Genomic DNA, 6,341 nt, shown 5'->3' on the forward strand with positions numbered 1-6,341 from the left:
ACTGTAGCGTGCTTAAATGAGATTGTGATATTTCTTGAAAAGCCACACAAAGGTATAAGGTTTTGTCACCTCTCCAACTATCTCGCCATTAGGCCGGATTTTTTTGGACCAAGTACTTATTTGTTGAGGAGAAACTAATCTAATTCGGAGTTGTTGATGTGTATATCGATCGATCATAGAAGAAAACTTATGCTTGATTTCGATTAAGCTTCGGTCGCTTGTGAACCCTCGGGTACTGTTTTATTCAATGTTTGTTCAATTACTCTTTTACCCGCAAAGGCAATGTAGGCATTGGGTTCGGCAATAATGATATCCCCCAACATACCAAAACTAGCTGTCACCCCACCGGTAGTAAGAGATGTAAGAATTGGTACAGAGAATAACTTTTTATTTGATTGATAATCATATGAAGCAGAAGATATTTTAGCCATTTGCATCAAGCTCAAACTTCCTTCTTGCATGTGTGCCCCTCCGGAAGCACACACTATAATACGAGGTAGAAATTCTTTAGTAGCGTATTCAATCAAACGGGTAATTTTCTCCCCGACTACGAATCCCATACTACCTCCCATAAACTGAAAATCCATAACCCCAATTGCTACGGTAATACCGTTTAGTTGCCCTCTGCCTGTTTGAATAGCCTCGGTTAATCATGTATTTCTTTGATAAGAATCGATATGATTTTTATAAGGCTCCTCCTCCGAATGAAATTCAATGGGATCCAAAGAGACCATGTCTTCATCCATAGGCTCCCAAGTGCACGGATCGATCAAAAGTTCGATTCTATCTGAACTACTCATTTTCAAATGATATCCACATTGTTCACAAAGATGTATCTTTGATTTAAAAAATTTCTTATAATTTAATCCATAACAATTTTCGCATTGAACCCACAAATGCCGGTATAGTTGAGTTACACCTATATGAGTAGAACTTTTGTACACATGATTCGTGATGGGGAAAATAGACAAAAATCTACGCTTGTTGAAGGTAAAGTTTAGAAATAGAACAATTCTTTCTGTCGTGTATCCTCGATTAATGCCCCCCCCCCCCCCCCCCCCCCCCCTCAATGTTATGGCAACCCTAAATTCTTAGAATTTTGAAATTTGGATTACCTCGGGATCCGGATGTTACAATCATAATTCACATCAGGTCAATATATTTCCAATCATTTTGTTATAAAAAATGGATACTATACCAGTTTCATTGGACTCAACTCTAACCTCCTTTAAAGGCAAGGTGGTAATTTTCATTGTGAAAACGAAGAATGTCATTATTGCATTCTTAACAATTCCGGCTCGGATCATCTGAACGTTTATCGTGGTTGACCATATACCTAAGATCTCCAATTGTATCTTTGAAGCTATGAATGATGTTGAAGAAGACGAAGAGAGAGGCTCAAAAATGTGCCGGGTGATAAGTACATGCTAAAGGCTCTAGTAATAGTGATCAAAACAAGGAAGAAATAGATGACTCATAATAAGAAATAAACAAATGTTGCGAAAAAGTGGATTTCCAACAGGAAGCCGGTGAACTTCTCGTAGAACATAGTTGTCTTGTAAATGTTATTCAACGTAGAAAATGTTATATTGTCTATGTGACGAATACTTAATTAATATGTAATGATTACCTGTTTATGTGTAAGTATCACGTATCACCTTATATCACCTTTCTTGGCTAAACTAATATCCATGAAGTTATGGTTACTACCATTGTGAAGCAAATAACGTAGTTTCTTTTTTCCATACCCCGGAGAGTATGATCATCTTTCATCTTTCACTTTTTTAGTGTTATGTCAGTTTTCCCTTCACTCTCATTTACTCATCAAAAGTCAGAAAATAATCACCTTTCACTATCTTTATTTAATATATATATATATATATATATATATATATATATATATATATATATATATATATATATATATATATATATATATATATATATATATTACACAAATATTATACTTGTTTTGTAGGAAATTAAAAACCATGAATTTTAATATATTTTTTTATAATTTTTTAGTATATATATAATTTAATAAATACTAATAAAACTGAAAAGGTTGACCAATCATACGAGTAAAGAGAGAGAGTGAGGGGTAGTCTCCCCGCACCCCCTAAACCACAACCCCGATATGGTGTTCTGGGTTGCGGTTCCCTTTCCCGCTTCATACCCACTGGTCTAATGATTCTCATAATTTGAAAATTAGCTTTTTCAGTTAAGGCATACAAAGGTAATTGGGTTAATACCTTAAAAACCATTATTTATACATCGTCGTTTCGATTTAACTTCAATTTTATTTTTTGTTCTTTATTTGCCATTATATTTTAGAAAACGTTTTATTTTTGGTCCTTTGACCGGTCATCAACATGTAATGATAACGTGTCGGTTTTGCATTTTTTTCAGTTTGCATTTAGCCCCAACATTTACGTATAAGTTTGTGTTTAGCCCCAACATTTTTTTGTTCCCCATTTGTCATTGTTTTTTAGAAAAAATTTCGTTTTAGTCGTTAGTCAGTCACGAATAGGTATTTTAAAATGAAATAACTTAGTCGTTAGTCAAATGTTGACCCAAACCCAACCCGTAACCAGAGTAGTTTTGAATAATTAAACTCATACTCTTACCCACCAGATCAACGGTTTTTCGAACCCTCTTACCCGACCTATTTACAATATTAAGATTAAGCTATAATTATGCATTAAAACACATATAACATGAATTGCTAAAGCCAGACAATTTTCATTCCAAAATAAACTTTATTTATATCTTAATAAATAACGTTTCCAAAACGAAACAAATGTCTGCTATTACAAATGTGCATAAGAAAATGTAGACATCAAAATGCATCTTCAAAAAACCCAAAGTCTAACCGATCCACTCACTCACTTTTTTAGTTTTTTGTTTCCTTAAAGGTAGCTAATCCTATGTAGTCACTAACGCTTCTACAGTTTGGTTAAGGAAGAATGGCATTCATCAATTATTCTTCCTCCGCTACTAAATGCATCTTAAAAAAAGCCAAACCTAATACCCCCTCAATTTTAAGTCAGGATTTTAGCACAATAAATCGATTTCACTAAGGCATTAACAAACGATTTCAACAAGTTGATTTCAATAACACACAATTGGAGTACAGAAGACGAGATTAATCGATTATATTAGAATTTTAAAAAACAAACTTGAGTGTGGAATGTCGATTAAAGAAAACCCTTCTACGAAACGAGATAAATTGAAGCCTTTTAATCTTGTTCTTGATTGAAGCCTATTCTTCTTGTTCTTGATTTTGGAATATCAATTTCACATAGTTATTTGTATTGGAAGTCGATTGAAATTCGGCCATTAGAAACTGGGAAATGGAAGTGGAACGATCGAACTCCTCAAGTCTTGTACAGATGCATCAATATTGATAAATGTATAACTCATAAATAATAAATTCATATTTTGAAATTTTAGACGGGGCCGGTCAAAAACGGATCGGATCAATAGCGATCCATGTCCGGCCCTTTTGAATAAAAGGGTTAACAGGTCGTTAACGGATAAACGAATCATAAAATATGATCCAAACCCATTAACTTTGCACGTGTTTGGAATGGCCCAGGATCAAAAACCGCTTCGTTGCCAGGTCTATATGTAATATAATATATTTGGGACAATCAAATGAGCTATGTAGGCTAGCCCGATAAAATAGAATAAATCATATAACAAGGCATATATCAAAGAACCAAGTATTATTGATATGAAGTAAGGTTGTCAAGATTTGAATTTTATAATCATGACCATAAGATTATATCGGAACGTAAGATCCTACCAAAGACATTGTAAAACATAACAAAATACATTTTCATCTATCTATTAATCATTAAGTTAACAATATATAATTTAAAACATACAAAATACATATCCAATATATCATTTAATGATAAATAATTCAAAATGAGTATTTTACATAGTCGGTCCAAGAAAAAAATATTAATGTAGTTAAAAAAAATGTAATGATCTTAGGATCTTACCAAAAAAACAATCCTTCAATGTATAAATCTAATCTTGGCTTTTGATGATACCAACAATAGATTAATTTGTAATTATTTGATGAAAATAAGATTCGAGTTAATGCATGAAATAGCTACGTTGTTTTATTTATTATAGCATGCTATGAATTTTTTTCCTATCCCTTTTACTTTCTATGCTCGACATCTTAGCCTTTTACATCCTGAAACAAAGGAACAGAAAAGGCAACCAAAATAATTAAATTGACATAATGAATGCATATGTAACCTTAATCTTTCAAATTTTATAAAATGAACTTTACTTTTGTTCATGATGTCCAATGATAATACTTAAATTGGAAAAATTAAAGCTACGATAACAACTATTTGCTTTTAGCTTTACATTTCAACCGCAGAAAACAGTTGTCTTAAAGTTTAACAAATTGTAACTCAATAAAACATTTCATTTTTTAGAGGAAAAATAAATAATCCCAAGAGATGTTGAATGAGAGGTACCTTAAACTTCATAAGTAATGTTACATACTTACATCGCCTCTGCGAAGCCATCATTTTAATTTTTAACTTTTAACCCAAAGATTAAATTTTTTTTTATAAAATATTAGCTATATAATTGCAAAAGTTTATGAAGATAGATGCACCCAGTTGTTCAAACTGAAAGCAACAAATAATGATGAACGAAAAACCAGAGAACAGATATAACTAATTCCGATTATTATTCCTTCCTCTATTAAATAGATAAAATCTCGAATAGTTTTGAAATATTTTCTTGAAATTTGATGTGTATATAAACACAGCGATTCGTTCCTTTTGACAGAAAAATGGAAAATCGTAATCACAAAATAGAAAAATGGAGAGAATGAGGTGGAATTTAATGCATCATTTCCTATGAGAAATAAGAAGAGTATGAGATAGAAACTACCGAACAGAAGAAGCGATGTTAAAACTGGACTGCTAAAAATGGGAGCCCAAATATCGGCCCATTTTATCCAAATTCTAACCCAAAATGTTCATGTTATGTGGATTCCAACTTTTGTTTTTGTTGATGTGGACACCAATTATACGAATGTAACTACACCAATTATTGTTCACACAACAAACATTAAAAACTATGGAAAATCCCATTTATTTCAAACGTAATCCGATCCTAAAAGCCCTAATTCTGTTTTTTCTAAGGTATGTTATTAATAAAAATGGTTTAATAACAATGATTTCTTAATTTACTATATCATCCCTATGCTATATCGTCTAGACTCAATAGGATACTATACTTAAACCAGCGACGAGTTTATATGCATTAATGATAGGTCACTTGATCCATTTTTTTGTTTCAAATTAGTTATATATAATCAAAAATATTGTGATCTACTTTAAAAAATGTAAATGAACCACCTTAATTTGTTGGCAAAAAGAAATATATGAATTTGATTTTTAAAACTCATATTTTATATTTGAATAGCCCAATGTTTTTAAGATATAATCCAATATGCATAACCCAATACACATTAAATAAAAAAAGTAAATCGTGAATCCCAAAAAAACAATATCGTTTAACAACACATGAAGTTCTATCCTTCATTCACAATCACTGGTAGATTATTCAATTTTGTTAATTTTGTGAATATTAAATAAAATATATGAAAATTCTATTTCTAATTTCACGGGCATCAACGGGGACCGGTCGACGATCATTAATCGGTGATTCACAAATCACAAATTCCTTCACTATATGTTTAATTCATTAAGTGCATCAACTGTAGGATTTTTTTTGTCTTTTTTTTTTTTTTAAACTATTGCTTCATTGTTTATTTTCCTAAGATTGTTAATTGTCACTTTTGTTAATATTGAATAACTTAACAATGAATTCTTTTGTCCACTTTTTTGATTGTTCTATTCCCTTATTTTACAATAGGATTTTTTTATTGTTTCAAATTTTCAAGGTCAGTTGACTATTTGATTGTTGTTTATTTGTTTGATTATTTGTGAATTGTTGTTTGCTTCAGAAAGTCAATCAAGAATGTCCGAGAAAGTACTGGTAATGATATCATTGTGAAACTATATCAAGATATAAGACATCGTCGGGTATGATTATAAGAATTCTAAATTTTTTTTTTTTTTGCTTATATGATTCGATACGAATCCACAAGTAATTTTTTTTTTTTATATTTTTCTTTTTCCATTGGTTTCATTTAAATAGTGAACCATATGGTTTTACGTTTTAGACTCGTCATTGACTGAAACCATCTTGTGGATTTCTTGCTATTAGTAATACAGATGCATTTTATTTTAGTAATAGAAACTTGACTAACATTGATCCTAGAATCAGAGAGATATCTA

At 31.1% G+C, this 6,341-nt stretch overlaps 1 pseudogene; it reads right to left on the bottom strand.

The window, feature by feature from the left end:
• Window positions 1-203: 203 nt before the first annotated feature.
• LOC122196137 (acetyl-coenzyme A carboxylase carboxyl transferase subunit beta, chloroplastic-like) lies at window positions 204-1,274 on the bottom strand (annotated as a pseudogene).
• Between the last annotated feature and the right edge of the window lie 5,067 nt (window positions 1,275-6,341).

Source organism: Lactuca sativa, chromosome 9, assembly GCF_002870075.4.
Source record: "Lactuca sativa cultivar Salinas chromosome 9, Lsat_Salinas_v11, whole genome shotgun sequence".
Lineage (NCBI taxonomy): Eukaryota > Viridiplantae > Streptophyta > Magnoliopsida > Asterales > Asteraceae > Lactuca > Lactuca sativa.